This window comes from Bos grunniens, chromosome 26 (genome assembly GCF_055505025.1).
Source record: "Bos grunniens cultivar Pamir isolate PY7600 chromosome 26, Bosgru_T2T1.0, whole genome shotgun sequence".
Classification (NCBI taxonomy): Eukaryota; Metazoa; Chordata; class Mammalia; order Artiodactyla; family Bovidae; genus Bos; species Bos grunniens.
The window spans coordinates 38,522,391-38,541,463 of NC_141190.1; positions in this window are offsets into that span (position 1 = coordinate 38,522,391).

A 19,073-nucleotide genomic window follows, 5' to 3' on the forward strand; every position below is an offset into this window, starting at 1 on the left:
ATCCCCATACTTACTTAGATTCATTTGTTGTTGTCCTTCAGTTGCTAAGTTGTGTCTGACCCTTTACAACCCCGTGGACTGCAGCACACCAGGCTTCCCTGTCCTTTACCATCTCCTGGAGTTTGCTCAAACTCATGTCCATTGGGTCGGTGATGCCCTCCAACCATCTCATTCTCTGTCGGCCCCTTTCCTTCTGCCCTCAATCTTTGCCAGCTTCAGGGTCTTTTTGGTTAGATTCATATTTTGTTTTATATAATTTTTATCATAGCAAAAGTAAAATTATCCATCCAGCAAAATTCTAAGCTCTTTAAGGACTTCCTCTAAGTTTAGAACTGAGAGAAAAAAAAAAGTCCTTCAGAGGGTGTTTAATTCCAGCTTGATTTAAGAGATGGGTAAACTGAAACATGAATAAATTAAGTCTACCTATCACAGTCTAAGATACAATAGTAGGCACATGTGTGCCTGTGCGTGCTCAGGCGCTAAGTCACATCCGATTCTTTGAGACCCTCTATAGTCCTGCCAGTCTCCTCTCTCTGTCCATGGGATTTCCTATGCAAGGATACTGAAGTGGGCTGCCAGTTCCTTCTCCAGGGGATCTTCCCCACCCAAGGATTGAACCCACGTCTCCTACATTGGCAGGCAGGTTCTTTACCAATGAGCCACCAGGGAAGCCCACCAGGCACATAGTAGATGCTTAATAAATCCTAGTAGAGTGCTGCAGTCCATGGGGTCGCAAAGAGTAGGACACAACTGAGCGACTGAACTGAACTGAACTGAGAGTGTATTGAGTTGATTTTAGCCTGTCATTACTTTTTTTTTAGTCGGTGGTTTGCTATTAAAAGAATGCAGGAATCAAACTTGGCATTTATCACTGATGTCGTATCAAGGAGATGATATGGATGGCAGCAGCATGGATGTGCCCCAAATCCATAAGGCCAGCAGGCTGTGGTTCACCATCTAATCTAGACCTGGCTCTGTTGACATTCTTAAGGGGCCTGGATTTAACCAGGAGCCGTGTAGAGGCTGGAGAGTAAGCTGAGGCTTCCAAGCCCAGACCTCTCCCTGAGATCTAGAAAATTCCCCAAAAGGCTCTTCTATGGAGAGGCTTCCAACACCTCACACCCAACTTCATGTTTATCCATGCGTTTGCTTTGCTGTTTCTTCAGTCAGAAATGCTTCTGCCCTTAAGTTTTTCTCACCCCCAATGTCTTTTCCCACCTCATCATGTCTGCATGCCCAGACCTGGAGTGCAGCCCTCTTCTCCCTGATGTCTGGTCACAATTTCTGTTTCCAAGAGCCTCCTGAGTGCCAGCCCCAGGGCAAATCCCTTTGCACTCATTATCATGTAGAATTATCCATAAAACCCATAAGTACACCAGATTTTACCCCTTTCACAGGTGAGAAAACCAACACGGAGGTAACTGGATGGCCCCAGGTCACATGACTTGTAAGCTGCCAAACAAATATCAAGCCTGCTTCATCTGACCCCAAAGCCCATGGTCACAATCTTGCTTAAGACCTGGCATGGCTTGGATAGACCACTCCCAAAAGACTGGCCTAATGGAATCTTGGTTTATCTGAGCTTGGGGATTGAGATTCATAAGCAATTTCCTGGGGTATATGCTTTGAGCCAATGAGCCTATTCAACAGATGTGGGTTAGATCCCTATATCGGGAAGATCCCCTGGAGGAGGAAATAACAACCCACTCCAGTATTTTTGCCTGGAAAATCCCATGGACAGTGGTGACTGGCAGGCCACAGTCCATGGGGCTGCAAAGAGTCGGACACGACTGAGCACACACACAAACCCAATGCGCGTAGCTGGTCCTTCTGGGAGTGGCTAATATCATTACCTTATGGCAACAAGGCCCGAAGATAAATCAAAAGCCTACAGAAATGAGTCTCTTGGCTGGGAGCATGTAGTGATGGGCACGAGTCACTGAGCTCTCACCATGCTATGCTCTGCAGATTTCCCCCACCGTGTCAAGTTATTATTTGTGGAGTGTTTAGGGCCACTGTGTATCAAAAGTCCCATTTTGACAGCCTAAGCTTGGGGTCTCTGTAGGATTTGGGCAAGTCCAGGCATTTGGGAAGGGCTGTGAGGCAGGCCTGCCCAGGATGTGTCTACATGAGGGAGCAGGAGTCTGTTGGGAAAGGACACCCATAAGGGAGAGAAAGTAGTGAGCTTGGGTTGGAGTTGCTGTTGCTGTTTTAGTCTCTAGGTCATGTCCAGTTCTTTGTGACCTGATGGACTGTAGCCAGGCCTCTCTGTTCATGGGATTTCCCAGGCAAGAATACTGCAGTAGGTTGCCATTTCCGTCTCCAGGGGATCTTCCTGACTCAGGGATCAAACCTGAGTCTCCTGCTTGACAGGCGGATTCTTGACCACAGAGGCACCTAAGAAGCCCTGGGTTGGTGAGCAGAGAGAAATCTGAGCAGAGTACTCTGTGACTGAGGAGGCTTTCTTCCCCATCCTCTGGGAAAAGGCACTCATGCTGAGTTCAAAGCAGAGGGCACTTCAGTGAAGGAGCAAATGAAAGCAAAAGAACTCCTGTCATTCACTAAAATATCCATGAGCGGAGGAGGACCCAAGATGGTGCCCACTGTTCCACTCCCATCAGGGAGGCTTTTCTACTCTCCTGTCACAGTCCACGATGGGCCAGCTTGGCGAGCAAGCTAGGAGTCTGATTCAGTCACAAGCAGAACGTGCCTGCCTCTGAAAATGTGTCCCAACTGAATGCCAAATTAGCACCACCAGCCTTCCGCATGCATCTTTGTGTCAAATTTGTTTTTCATGTTAAAAATAACATATTTTTCTCAAACCATATTTGTGCAAAATTCTTGTTGGTTTTTACATGTGGAGCTTGCCCACAAACCATCCGCTTCTTTTGGAGAGTGATCAGCCCAAGGTGATGGGCACTTGTCATTCAACAAGCAACACAAACCTGCCTGGGATTCATGGGGACCACTTCATATCTGGCTCACTGGGGTTCAATGCCAGACCCATAGCTCCTCTAAACCCCTGTTTTTCAAGGGGTGCTGCAGTTTCCCACTTCCAAGAGGCCTTTCCCCTGGTAAGTGGCTCCAACAACCTTGCTTAGAGTAAATACCATTCCTGTTCTTTTGGTTTCCTAAACAAATTGGTGGTAAATTACATCATCAAGTATAGTTGGCTTTAATGTCATTTTAAGACTTCAAAGATTTTTATAACTGTATTTACTCTTTAACCTTTCCTGGGCCTTTCTGGTTACATAATTACAAACAATTACTAGAATGCCCTGAGAAAATACAAAAGTGGTACAGCTATTTCATGCCTCTAAGCCTTCTCTTGGAGAAGGAAATGGCAACCCACTCCAGTATTCTTGCCTCAAGAATCCCAGGGATGGAGGAGCCTGTTGGGCTGCCGTCTATGGGGCTGCACAGAGTCAGACACAACTGATGCGACTTAGCAGCAGTAGCAGCAGCAAGCCTTCTCTTATGCCTGGAATGCTAATAAGAACTGACATTAGCTGAGCACATACTACATGCCAGTGAAAAAGTGAAAGTCGCTCAGTCCTGTCCGACTCTTCACGACCCCATGGACTGTAAAGTCCATGGAATTCTCCAGGTCAGAATAGTAGCCTTTCCCTTCTCCAGGGGATCTTCCCAACCCAGGGATCGAACTCAGGTCTCATGCATTGCAGGAGGATTCTTTACCAGTTGAGACACAAAACTGTGTTAAATATGTCACAACACCTTTATGAAGTAGGTACTGTTATTAGGTTAACTTTATAGGGGAACCAAAGCATGGGCTTGCCCAATTTCACACAACTAGTGAGCAGTTAGAACTAAAACTCAGTCTGTCTGGCCTGACACCAAAACCCAGCTCTTAACCAGTCTGCTGCCTGACTGAATGTTCTTCATACCCTCTTATCCAATCTTGCAACTCCTATCCAGCCTTCAGAACCCTGATTCACAATCATCTACTTTACAAAACTCTCCCTGACTCCCACAGCCTTTCCCTCTGGGCCACTCTGGCACTGTGCACACACCTTTTTTTTTCTTCTTGATCACTGAAGTTATTTGCTATTGTTGTCTGGCTTTCCACATGGGACTATAAACTTTTTGAGGTCAGGGAGCATGTCTTATGCCTCTTACCTGCCTGGGACATAACAGATGCTCAGTACATATTGCCACTTGTTTGAAGAAAGGGATCATAAAGATTGTATTGTTATTTTAGGAAACATGGGACTCTTGCATTTCCTCGTCCCTTTGGGACATACTAATAATATGGATATTATTTTAAAAGGCTTTCTACATCACGTGTGAGAGCAGGTTTTTCTCGGCCTTCTTCTTCAAGCTACCGTTTAGGGAAGGAGGCAGGCTCCTGAGTGTGGCAACCGTGTGCACTGCCTGTCACTAATTCTCTCGTTCCGCTGTCACAAGTTGTCCCTTTCTTTCTTGGTGCTCTCACCAGCCGCTTAAATAAAAAGCCCTAAGCATGCCACAGAGACAACAGACTGTAATTGCTGTTCTTCATTCAAGCTTAATGATTCTCTCTTCACAACTAACTCATAATTGCTGTTCAGAGTTCAGTGCATTCATTCAATAATAATGAACGGTGCATTCTTTCCCTCCCATATCTAATTTAAAGGGTCTTTTTCTAAAAGGTAGCTACGACATGGTGACAAGACAGTACATAAGCTCAGATTTCTGTTGTTATTAAGTACAAATATTTTGATAAGTGCAGCTAATATGAGATATTTCCTCTTAGCTGGATATGATACACATTGAAATATGACATCAGGACCATCTGTTCTTCATCATAAATATAAATGAAGTGATAATGAGCAAAATGTGATAAGGACTATCAGGATGATTGCACTCCGATGGTTTAATTTGGATCTTCATTAATCTAAAAATAAAACAATCTACAAATGACAAATGAACACACTTTGACTGATGCTGTGCAAGTATCTTTTAGGCAATGGACTGTGTTCTTACCACTTAAAATGAAAAGTGAATATTGCAAAAATGATTGTTTTTTAAGCTCCCATTGAGTTCTCTGTTCAAATCATTAACACACTATGTCCTGAGAGTGTGTATCAAATCTGAGTGTGGATATCTGGCCTGGTGGGGATGAAATAGAAGCAAAAAAGACCTCGGTCCAGGAACTTCCTCACTGTGTGATCTCAGTCAAGTTACTTCACCTCTCTGAGCCCCCATCTCCTTTCCTCCACAGGTTGCAATGAGAACTTTCTGCTAGCCTGTCTGGTGCTCAACGCAATAATGGTCCCCATACAACACTCAGTAAATAGACCAGGAGATGACACCTAGTACACTTGTATTGAGGCTTCCCAGGTAGCTCTAATGATAAAGAATCCGCCTGCCAAGGCAGGAAGCACAGGAGGCACAGGTTTGATCCCTGGGTCTGGAAGACCCCCTGGAGAAGAAAATGGCAACCCTCTCCAGTATTCTTGCCCAAAGAATCCCGTGGACAGAGGAGCCTGACGGGTTACAGTCTATGGGGTCACAAAGTTGGATACGATTTAGTGACTAAGCACAGCACAGCATGGGAGTCTGATTATTGGGTACCTCTTTCCAGTTTTATGCAGATTTCACCAGGGGCACCGGGCTTTCCCCCAAGCCCATTAGCTCACTTTTTTCTCCCTGTGGCTGGGCTACGCCTGCCTATTGGCTGTTGGAGGAAAGAGGGCAAACTTCCACGAGACCACTCAGGTTCTGCTGAGCACGTGTCTCAAAACCCAAAGAGCTACGACAGCACCCCTTCCAGCTGCTCTGTCATCTATAAATTTCAGGCCTCTCTGGTGACAGCTCAGCCCCCACACACCGCCCCCCCCCAGCCCAGTCTCCCATTTTCTGCTACTCCCTGTAATATTTGAACCCTGAGAGGGCTTATCAGGTAGTGCTAGTGGTAAAGAACTTGTCTGCCAATCCAGGAGACGAAAGAGATGTGCATTCAAATCCTGGGTTGGGAAGATCCCCTGGAGGAGGGCATGGCAACTCACTGCAGCATTCCTGCCTGGAGAATCCTGTAGACAGAGGAGCCTGGCAGGCTATGAAGAATCACAAAGAGTCAGACACAACTGAAGGAACTTAGCTGCACAAGAGGGTCAAACAGGACTTAGCCCTGTTTGCTTAATTCTTTTCTTCCTTGGTTATCGAGGCTTCTACCTGCTGAGGTCTAGTGTGTGCCAGACACTATCCCAGGCAATTGACATGCATCAGAGTCACTTAATTCTACCAGCAACCCTGAACCGTCCCCTTCTCTTTTTTTCTTCTTTCTTGGCGGCACCAAGTCTTGGTTGCAGCACACAGGGTCTTTCTTTAGCCGCAGCATGTGGGATCTAGTTCCCTGACCAGGGACTGAACCCAGGCCCACTACACTGGGAGCACAGAGTCTTAACCGCTGGACCACCAGGGAAGTCCCTCCCCTCCACTTTATAAAGAAGAAGGTGAGACTCAGAGCATTGAAGTAACTTCCTCATTTCATCTCTCAGGCCTTCCTCTACTCTCTGATCTCATCATTACTTAGAGATCACTTACCCTGGGATGTGTCTTCTGACACCCCTTTCTTCTCCCCAAACCCCAGTCTGCTTGGAGGCCAAGTCTTAGGCTCACACAGCAGAGGGACTGCTCATCTGCTTCCGAAGCTTGTACCCCCTGTGTTAAAACCATCGACACCCTCACATGACATTCCCATTGGACTTCAAGCTCCAAGGATAAATGCTAGGACTAAGAGGGCATCCATGAATAAACAAATAATCCAACAAATGCATTGTCAAGGTCATGTGGAGGTCATACATCGCCGTGGTAAAGCACACATTTGCAAGCAGAGTGCCTGGTGCAGATCTGGCTCTCTGTTCCAAGCTAGCTGGGTGCCCCTGGATGAGAAGCTTAACCCCTCTGGGCCTCACTTTCATCATCATAAACAGTATTAATAGCAATAGCTTCCCTGGGTTGTTCTGAAGATTTAATGAGCTAATATATGTAGACTTAGAACAGTGCCTGGCATGTATCAAGAGACCAATAGAGAGTAGCAATTATTATTATATCATTATCATTATCCTCATCATCAGAGCTGTACCAGGCAGAGCTCTCCAAAACCCAGGGTTCCCTGGCCTTAATGTCCACACATGCTTTGCCTAAGGAAAAATCATCCAAATTGTAAATCTAAGGTGAAATAAACCCTAAATGACTCAATTAAAACACTGTAGAAATACAAATAGTAATATTAAACTTAGGAAAAAATGTGAACTTGCCTTTGATGGTACTGAGTAAAAGAAAGGATGAGCCCATTACTGCTTCTCAGCTGGCCTATCCATCGGGGTTCTTGGGGGCACCAAGGAGTAACAAATCCCAGGGCTGCAGAAAAGGCAAAAGCCTGTCCCTGTGACCTTGTCCCCTCTACCACTGAATCCTTCTTCTTGCCTGAGGCCTGGGGAGTCCCGTGGATGATGAGGACAAAAACTGGACTGAGCCCCATGGGTCACATTGCTTGCTCTGGGCAGAAGCCCCAGGGAACCCTCAACCATTATTGCTCAACTTGTAGGGAGGACAGCAGTCAGAGCAGACAAGCCAAATCCAACAGCATTGTTTCAAAATCAATCCCAAAGACATCTCTCAAAAGTCTTCGATAATGACCTTCCCATATCTGAGAAAGTGACTCCTTCTCTCCTGCCCAAGCTAGTGTTTGTTCCCTGGCATCGCTGGCTGGCGCCTCCTCTGGGCCTTTGCTCAGGCCTAGCCCATGCTCTCCAGGCCCTTCCTGCTCCTTCCCATCTTTACTGACCTTTTCCATCCTCCACGGCTCAGTTCAAGACACATCTGAAGTTTTCACTGGTGTTTCACCCAACCTCTGAAAATCCTGAAAAGCTGAAAAACCCTCTGAAAACTCTGAAAAGCTCCTCTGAAAACCCCACCAGTCACTCTGCCGTGGCATCTCTCAGATCTGGCCGGCACGGTCATGTAACTTTTCAAGTCTGAGTTGCATCCACAAAGAGAGCTTGAGCCGCCCCAGCACAGTGCCTGTCAGTTATTTCTCCAGCACCATACTGCTAATATTACAGGCCCTGGATAAGTATGTGTGGACCAAAAGATTTGATTCAGTGCATGATAACACAGCCCAGTGATGCTCAAAGAAGATTTGGGGGCTAAAACAAAGTTCATGTGAGCCTGAGTGTTTGGAAAATTATTTTTTTGTGTTTCTAGTGGAAGTGGCTTATGGCATGCTTTTACCACTTAAAGTCAGTGTTGTTTTCTTTTGCAGAGTACTTTGCCTCTGCTCACCATGTGTGAATGAATGACTCTGTAGCCTGTGGGAGAGGTGTAAGCCAAAGTCCAAAATGATGAAGTCAAGCACAGGAAGATATTTTGAGCTCTAACGAGTAAAATACATGAACTGCTTAGAGGGAAAGCACGCATAATTCACCAGCGTTCCACATGGCTATTTATCCTATGCAGAACTCTGCTTATTTGGATGAAAAATACAGATAATACACTGGCACATGCCACAACTGACTAGATTCAGAGATGTTATCCTGTTTCCTAATGGAAAAAATACCAAGTAAATACAGTGTGTAACAGATTACCAAGTTTTAATCATTGCTTTTTAAAGGTTCTGTTCTGTTTTGGCAGGATGCTGCATAAGTTTCAATATTCATCAAAACATCATCTGAAAATGCTGTGAACAAATTTTAAAAAGGAGAATATTGCCTTAATGATCTCTTTAAAGTTTAGTTATTCAGCTGTACCTTGACTCCCAAGTGCACTTAACTCATTATCACTCTTGTTAGGATAACACTTCTTTATAAATGCTCAAAACACTTAGATCTTGAACAGCGTGTCTTAATGAGGGTGGAGTGTGGTAATTGTAGTTAAATCTATCTATTTAGTACAAGCTACTGACATTTTGGTAATAAACTGAATCACGTAATCTTGAAAAAAAAGGATAGTTTTTCTGTAGTCAAAGATGAGGACTTACTTCTGACCTTGCTCCCTTGTAGAGAGTTTTTGATCTTTCAATGTATAGCCATTAGAAGTTGTTAAAAGGAAACAAATGAAACCCTTGTTATTCCAACTTCATGTTGTAACTGTTCTTCCTACCTTATGAATAAATGTAAAGGAACAACAGAAGTCAGAGGGAACACTGCTCATCACAAATACTGCAGGTTTCCTGTGAATGCAAGTCCGAAAATTGGATTAAGGGCAGCTGTTCTGATGTGATGCTGATTATTTATTTTAAAAAGGTAACCTTCCAGTTTTCTGCAATTAACTATTTTCTTGAGGAGCAACAGACATAGGAGAATCACACATCTACAGTGATTTTTTTTTCAAAGAAAATAATTAGTACCCATATCAAAAAAGCTAATTCAGATTAATTAAAGAACACCCACATCAGTTAAATATAATACTTCCTTTCTCACTTAACTCTCTGTATACAAAGTGTTACTAAAAAGTGTTGGGCTTCAAGATAATAAAAAATGACAGTTGAAGGGTCTGGAGCTTGGAAGAAAACTTTAAGGTCTGTAACCATTTTAATTGCACATAATTATGGATAAGAAAGTGGAACAATTTAATTTCTGGGCCTTCATGCTATTAGAAGACTAATAGAATAGTATCAAAATTGGTTATTTAAGTAAAATTGCAAGAAGCTGTTTTTCATTTCACAATATAAATGGAAATTAAATGAAATGTTGAATGACTTCTGTTCCATCTTTTCATTTCTATGAGATAATAGTGATTCACGTTCTAGTAGAAATTATTGATGGCGATTTAGAACAAGGAAAGTGAAACATACTTTTGAAATACTTGTTTTATTTCTTGTTTTGGAAAACACAGAAAAATGTGATGAAGAAAATAAAAGCCATCCTAATATGTACAGAAAATTACTTGAAGAACACAAGTAAAGGTGAATGGTTGTATCTGGGGAGGAGAGTTAGAGAGGTCTGGGTAGGAGGAGTCTTAGCTTCTACCAAATACCTTTTATTATGTTAGAATGTTATTTTTTAATTGAATTAAATTTAGTCTTCAGGAAAATTTTCCTCACCTCACCAGAGATTAGAGTGCTAACATTAGGGTACACTTCGAACATTTTTCTATAGATTCACATACTTTTTCTTTTTTACAAAATCAGGGTGATTGTATATTTTATAACCTATTATATTCTGAGCTTTTCTTGTGCTATTAAGCGTTCTTCTGAACTTGTTGTTCAGTTGCTCAGTCATGTCCAACCCTTCGTGACCCCATGGACTGGAATATGCCAGGGTTTCCTGTCCTTCACTATCTCTCAGAGTTTGTTCAGACTCATGTCCATTGAATCGATGATGTCTGAAGCTTGACTACTAATAAGCTAACAGCATTCATTTGTGGATAAAACATTTATTTAGCTAAATCCTCTCTTGTTGAGCATTCATCTTCCATTTTCCATTGATCTAAATAGATCTGCAGTAAGCATTCTTATAATTGACTCTTTCTATAGCCTCCTGATTATTTTCATAAGTTATAGCATGGGGATACATATCTTATGAAAATAGTAATTACTGAATTACTTAATCAAAACAAATAAATATTGAACTTCCCTAGTGGTCTAGTGGTTAAGACTCTGAACTTCCAGTGTGAGAGCTACGGGTTAGATTCCCGGTCGGGAAATCAAGATCCCACATGCTGCTCAGTGTGGCCAAGACAATATTAAAAGTACGAATAATAAATATTTCAGCACTTTTGATACATATTTCTGAAATCACTTGAAGGAAGAGATGATCAGTTTACTCTTTTACAGCAGGACTTGAAAATGCTTTCTTTAGGGCTCTCTCCCCAGTACCAGGGTGGAGATTGGGGGAAAACTCACACACAGACTGGTTCTACTGAAATTTTCCAATCCAAGCAACCATGAACTCCATAAAATTTTTATTCAAAAATCTGGATGTTTCAGGGAAACTATCGTAGTAATGTACAAAATACATGTCTCTTTGGGACCTGGAATGAAGTGGAATGGATTCTAAATTTCCTTATCAAAAGGCAAAGAGTTTTCAAATGCCAAGAATTGGTTCTCTGTCTTGAAAGCTGCAAGTGCATTTTAAACCCCAACATTCCAGAACAGTAGGGCTGGTAAATCCATCACCCAAGGCTTCAGTCTTTGGTACCAAGAGAGAAATTAAGATTGAAGGTCATATATGCTCTCTAGGAAATAAACTTCCAAAGACGCAGCTTGTTCACTTGGGGGCCTCACTTCCCTTAATGGATCTGCCGCCTCTTCAGACCATCGCTTTTGGAAGATAACAATAGAGCAGCAGAGTACCTTGGGTGTTGGCATGGAATACTTACTGGTGATGATGCCAATCTGCTTTTTAGCTTAGAACTAAAATGTATGCCTTTTTGATAATACATGCATGCATGCTAAGTCACTTCAGTTTTGTCCAACTCTGTGAGACTCTATGGACTGTAGAGGCTCCTCTGTCTGTCGGATTCTCCAGGCAAGAATACTGGAGTGGACTGCCATGCCCTCCTCCAGGGTATCTTCCCAACCCGAGTATGGAGCCCACGTCTCTAACACATCCCCTGCATTGGCAGGCAGGTTCTTTACCACTAGCGCCATCTAGGAAGTCCATGGTAATACATGGGCTTGTTCAATAAACTTATTCAATATAGATAAAATTTGAAATTATAATAAAGCACAAAGAAATAAATATGCCTTTAATTCACCATTCAAAGCTAAACTTAATATTTCAGTATGTTTTGGTAACATAATACCAATCTTCTGTAAATATATATATGTATAATTATTTTGTAAATATGAGATAATATTATGCTTGCTGTGTTGTAACTTGCTTTTTCACTTAATATATCATGAACTGTTTTCCAGGTCACTAAATATGTTACAAAAATGTTTTTGATACTTTACATCTTTTTTTTTCATCCATAAAAAAATAGATGTACCTTTTTTAAAAAGTCAACCCCCAACACTTATTTCCAAATTTATCTATGAAAGTAGGCTTGGCACATGGAATGACTCGAGAGCTAACACCTAGTATTGTTTGAAAAGGCTGGATAAGGGTAAGGCAATTTATAAAAAACATTCAATTAGTTGTAGAAGAGAAAAATGAGCAAAAATTAAACCTTGAATGATTTTTATACTTAAATTACTTCACAGTCACTTTGAAATTCTTGCTCCATTTTAAATAAACAAGCTCAGGAAACAATAGCTACCTTATTGATAATGTGTATAGTCTCTCAGTCATTTCCGACTCCCTGCAGTCCCATGGACTATAGCCTGCCAGGTTCCTCTGTCCATGGAATGTTCCAGGCAAGAATACTGGAATGTGTTGCCATTTCCCATGCCAGGGGATCTTCCTGTCCCAGGGATCAAATCTGTGTCTCTTGGGTCTCCTACACTGGCAGGTAGATTCTTTACCACCTCACCATCTGGTAAGCCCTTATTAACAATGCCTTACTGATTTGTTGAATGCAAGGAAAATAGTATGGAATCTAATTAACAAGCCCACACTCACAGAAAAGACCTTGGTTTCATATCAAAATATAAATGAATTTCTGTACATATGTATGTTTTAAATAAAAATAAAATATTTCAAGTATAGTCCTCATATGTCATCTTTCAGGGCTTCTCTGCTGGCTCAGTGGTAAAAAATTCCCCTGCCAATACAGGAGACATGGATTCAGTCCCTGAGTAGGGAAGATCCCCTGAAGAAGGGAATGGCTACCCACTCCAGTATTCTTGCCTGGGAAATACCATAGACAGGGAAGTCTGGTGGGCCACAGCCCATGGAGTTGCAAAACAGTCGGTCACAACCTAGCAACTAAACAATAATAACAACTCTGTTAACTCAGCACCAATTTCTCCTTTTGAAGTCTAATGTTGTCCTCTATTGACATTCCAGGATTTTAAATCCCGGAAGATGATGCTGTGAAAGTGCTGCACTCAATATGCCAGCACATTTGGAAAACTCAGCAGTGGCCACAGGACTGGAAAAGGTCAGTTTTCATTCCAATCCCAAAGAAAAGCAATGCCAAAGAACGCTCAAATACCGAACAATTGCACTCATCTCACACGCTAGTAAAGTCATGCTCAAAATTCTCCAAGCCAGGCTTCAGCAATACATGAACCGTGAACTTCCAGATGTTCAAGCTGATTTTAGAAAAGGCAGAGGAACCAGAGATCAAATTGCCAACATCTGTTGGATCATCGAAAAAGCAAGAGAGTTCCAGAAGAACATCTATTTCTGCTTTATTGACTATGCCAAAGCCTTTGACTGTGTGGATCACAATAAATTGTGGAAAATTCTGAAAGAGATGGGAATACAAGACCACCTGACCTGCCTCTTGAGAAACCTGTATGCAGGTCAGGAAGCAACAGTTAGAACTGGACATGGAACAACAGACTAGTTCCAAATAGGAAAAGGAGTATGTCAAGGCTGTATATTGTCACCTTGCTTATTTAACTTCTATGCAGAGTACATCATGAGAAACGCTGGGCTGGAAGAAGCACAAGCTGGAATCAAGATTGCAGAGAGAAATATCAATAACCTCAGATATGCAGATGACACCACCCTTATGGCAGAAAGTGAAGAGGAACTAAAAAAACCTCTTGATGAAAATGAAAGAGGAGAGTGAAAAAGTTGGCTTAAAGCTCAACATTCAGAAAACGAAGATCATGGCATCTGGTCCCATCGCTTCATGGCAAATAGATGGGGAAACAGTGGCTGACTTTATTTTTTGGGGCTCCAAAATCACTGCAGATGGTGATTGCAGCCATGAAATTAAAAGACGCTTACACCTTGGAAGGAAAGTTATGACCAACCTAGATAGCATATTCAAAAGCAGAGACATTACTTTGCCAACAAAGGTCCGTCTAGTCAAGGCTATGGTTTTTCCAGTGGTCATGTATGGATGTGAGTTGGACTGTGAAGAAAGCTGAGCACCAAAGAATTGATGCTTTTGAACTGCGGTGTGGAGAAGACTCTTGAGAGTCCCTTGGACTGAAAGGAGATCTAACCAGTCCATCCTAAAGGAAATCAGTCCTGAGAGTTCATTGGAAGGACTGATTTTGAAGCTGAAACTTCAATACTTTGGCCACCTGATGCGAAGAGCTGACTCATTTGAAAAGACCCTGATGCTGGGAATGATTGAGAGCAGGAGGAGAAGGGGACGACAGAGGATGACATGGTTGGATGCCATCACCAACTCAATGGACATGGGTTTGGGTAAACGCCGGGAGTTGGTGATGGACAGGGAGGCCTGGTGTGCTGCGATTCATGGGGTCGCAAAGAGTTGGACATGACTGAGTAACTGAACAAACATTGTCCTCTAAGAGCTAAGGGTAAGAAATACATGTCTATGTGTTGATTTTATATCCTGCAACTTTACTGTAGTCATTGATTATTTCTAGTAATTTTCTGGTGGACTCTTTAGGGTTTTCTATGTAGAGGATCATGTCATCTGCAAATAGTGAGAGTTTTACTTCTTCTTTTCCAATTTGGATTCCTTTTATTTCTTTTTCTGCTCTGATTGCTGTGGCCAAAACTTCCAAAACTATGTTGAATAGTAATGGTGAAAGTGGGCACCCTTCACACCAGTCAGAATGGCTGCGATCCAAAAGTCTACAAATAATAAATGCTGGAGAGGGTGTGGAGAAAAGGGAACCCTCTTACACTGTTGGTGGGAATGCAAACTAGTACAGCCACTATGGAGAACAGTGTGGAGATTCCTTAAAAAACTGGAAATAGAACTGCCTTATGATCCAGCAACCCCACTGCTGGGCATACACACTGAGGAAACCAGAAGGGAAAGAGACACGTGTACCCCAATGTTCATCGCAGCACTGTTTATAATAGCCAAGACATGGAAGCAACCTAGATGTCCATCAGCAGATGAATGGATAAGAAAGCTGTGGTACATATACACAATGGAGTATTACTCAGCCATTAAAAAGAATACATTTGAATCAGTTCTAATGAGGTGGATGAAACTGGAGCCTATTATACAGAGTGAAGTAAGCCAGAAGGAAAAACATAAATACAGTATACTAACGCACATATATGGAATTTAGAAAGATGGTAACAATAACCCTGTGTACAAGACAGCAAAAGAGACACTGATGTATAGAACAGTCTTATGGACTCTGTGGGAGAGGGAGAGGGTGGGAAGATTTGGGAGAATGGCAATGAAACATGTAAAATATCATGTAGGAAACGAGTTGCCAGTCCAGGTTTGATGCATGATGCTGGATGCTTGGGGCTGGTGCACTGGGACGGCCCAGAGGGATGGTATGGGGAGGGAGGAGGGAGGAGGGTTCGGGATGGGGAACACATGTATGCCTGTGGCGGATTCATTTTGATATTTGGCAAAACTAATACAATTATGTAAAGTTTAAAAATAAAATAAAATTGGAAGAATAAAAAAAATAAAAATAAAAAAAAAAATAAAAGAAATACATGTCTAAATCCTTAGCCACACAGAAAAAGCGGTACTTTCACAAGAAGGTTTCAAAAGAACAAAATAGTCAAGGGTCATCTTCTATAATCTCCTGTTTCACCAACTTTTTCAGTTGACTGAATAATAACCACTTAATAACATCGGGTAAGAGGATTTCCAACCAGTGGATAGCTTTGTGGGAAAAAAATATTTATAAACAGGGTGGATGACTTCTTTAATGTTTTGCTGAAACAATGAAGAGCCACATTGGTCCTATGCACCCAGTTGAACATAAAACAGTTTAAGTGATTCATGGGATTTATGGATATTTTTCTACTTCTCATCCCATATAAGTTATAAATGGCTATTTTTTTCCCTTATACAAAATCTCTTCCTGGGAAGCTCTGATTTAGAAGGCATGTTTCAGTAATTGGAAAGCTCCTTCTCAATTTTGGAGACATATCTAGTGTATTGGTGCTCAAAGACATCTTCTCTTTGTGCAGATAATGGCTAGACTGAGGAATATTTGAATGTAACCAGTAATAGAAAAATGTCCCATCAGGAAGGGTGGTCATCTTTCTTGTTAGAATCAACCATACTTTACAACACGGGGAATACAGCCAATATTTTACAATAACTATACATGGAATATAACCTTTAAAAATAGTGAATCACTATATTGTATACCTGTAACTTACATAATATTGTTTATCAATGATAATTCAATAAAAATTAATTAAAAAAAAAAGAATCAGCCAATCGTGAAACTAAAAGGTTAGAGTATTTCCCATCTGTCCATCTCTCTAAATAATCTGGCACCTCCCAGCTCATTAAAGATGCCAAAGATGCTTTACCCATGGAAATTTACATAGAACTTGCTATGTATAGATAAAATCAACATGGATTTTGAAAGTTACCAAGTGATTCTGTGATATGAGAAACATCTGCATTGTTATAGCTTTTCATACCATAACAACAGAGTGTACTTCTCTTAAAGTTGTGTAATAACATTGGCTTTTGTTCCACTTTGAATCTTCAGAAGCAAATCACTGTTACCAACTGTTAATACCATTAAGATAAAAATTTTCCCATTTATTATCAAGTTTGATTTTCTCTTTAGATGATTTTTTCTTGGTGGATCATGTAATTATTGTCCATCTCCACAGTCAAACATCTGTTCTGATTCCGATTCCATTCCACATCTCCTTCCATTCTTTCTCTTTCAGCTTCAATTAGAAGTTTGCTAATGCTGGTATCTCCACTCAGATCTTGGACCTTGCAATTAATTTTAATCAGGCTTGTTAACACTTTTTTAATATGTAAGAAATAAGCAAATATGTAACGGAAAAGCCGTTTATGTCTTTTATGAAGGTAACAAATATGCAATTAAAAACTCTTTCTCTCGTGACTTTGCAGTGAATTAACTTGTTTTGCCACTACTGTGCCTGTATAATGTCATTTTCTCTGGAGTTTTGACAGTCAGTTTTTTTTAATCTGTGGCAAAATTAGCAAGTAATATTAAGATCTAAGAAATGACAATTAGTTTGTGAATTAGGTGGGATATACAACGTGTTAATTATTGAGGGACCAGGCTGCATGCAATTAAAATTTAGCATCCAGATAATGATAATGTAGTAGGCTTCTGAGTATCTAATGAAGTTGAAAACGTTCATTACCAATAAATTAATTCTCAGTTGCTTAACCAGTCTTTAAAATGTCTATACAGAGGAATAGATCATAATAATCACTATTGTTCATAAATAGAATAATAACACGAAATCTTGAAAGTCTATCAGGACTATTATTTTCTTGTTAGAGCTCCCTACACAGAGACAGGGATTCTTCACAAAGACTCAGAAATACAGTAGCCCATAGGGATCTTTGCTTCTCTAAAAACACTCTTTCAAGTGTTGAAGATCTAAGAATGAGAGAAATAAAAAGGGCATTGAGGTGGGAGGTGGTCAAGACAGCCTCCGTGTGCTTTAATGGACCCTGAATATTTTAACGTGGCTTCCCAGATGGCAGTAGTAGTAAAGAACCCGCCTGCCAATGCAGGAGACCTAAGAGACACAGGTTCGATCCCTGGGTTGGGAAGATTCCTGGAGAAGGGAATGGCAATGCACTCAAGTATTCTTGCCTGGAGAATCCCATGCACAGAGGAGCCTGGCAGGTTACAGTCCATGGGGTCATACACAGTTGGACACAAGGAATGATGCGAAAGCTGAAACTCCAGTACTTTGGCCACCTCATGTGAAGAGTTGACTCATTGGAAAAGACTCTGATGCTGGGAGGGATTGGGGGCAGGAGGAGAAGGGGACGACAGAGGATGAGATGGCTGCATGGCATCACTGACTCGATGGACGTGAGTCTGAGTGAACTCCGGGAGTTGGTGTTGGACAGGGAGGCCTGGCGTGCTGCAATTCACGGGGGTCACAAAGAGTCGGACATGACTGAGCAACTGATCTGATCTGATCTGATCTGAAGCAACTTGGCCCACATGCACAATACTTTAATAGTGATCCAGAAAATATCTTCTAAACTTGACCTAAATGTACATCTCTTTGCAATTTGGAAACTTAGTTCCCTTTTAATTTCCTACTTCAGCAGGTGTACCCAGTGTTCTAGGAACTGGAAAGTCAGTGACAAGTCATGTCTCAAGGAAACCTCAGTCTTGCAAGGGGTCAAACACAAAAACAATCTGTTATATTACATCTTGATAACTGCCATGGCGTAGACACAAAAGTCTAACCTACATCTTACGAAGTCCCTCTGTCTGCTGAAAGGAGAGTAGACTGTAGGAAGCAAGCGTAGAAACAGGGAGGAAGATTCAACATGCTGCAAGGCAACAAGCCTGTGCCTCGCAACTACTGAGCCCATGAGATGCAACTACCGAAGCCCTTGCAACCTAGAGCCCAAGCTCCACACAGCAAGAGAAGCCATCGCGACTAGACAGCGGCCCTCACTCACCACAACTAGAGGACGCCCACACACAGCAATGAAGACCCAGTGCAGCCAAAAAGAAAGAAATAAAAATTTCAAAAAGTTTTTAAAATGAGTAGAATCTAAAAGACCAGTCAGGTTATGGCTGTGGCCCATGAGACAGACTGATGGCAGTCTGTACAGTAGCAGCAGCCCTGGAAAGGAGGAAAAGGTTGAAAGATTGTAGACATCTTTTGGAGGTAGATTTGCATCCAGGATTTGGCTTGAGAAGCTAGAAAAATGATGCCATTGTTATCTGATTTGGAGAAGACTGGGAAGAAGATTGGAGGGAAACCTCAAGAGTCTTGCTTGGGACTGCAGTGTCTGGAATTTCCCTGGCAGTCCAGTGGTTAAGAATATGCCTTCCACTGTATGGGACATGAGTCTAATCCCTGGTTGGGGAACTAAGATCCCACATGCCACAGGGCAAATAAGCTTGTGAGCCACAACTACCGAGTCCACAATCTCTGGAGGCTGCATGTCACAACTAGAGAGCCTGCACATTGCAACGAAAATCCCTTGTGCCTCAACTAAGATCCAACGCAGCCAAATAAATAAATTAATTTTTTTTAAAGATTGCAATGTCTATGGGAGATCGGAAGAAGGGTATCATGAAGGTACTAGAGCTCAGAGGTAAGGTTTGGTTGGATTTAGAATTTGGGCAG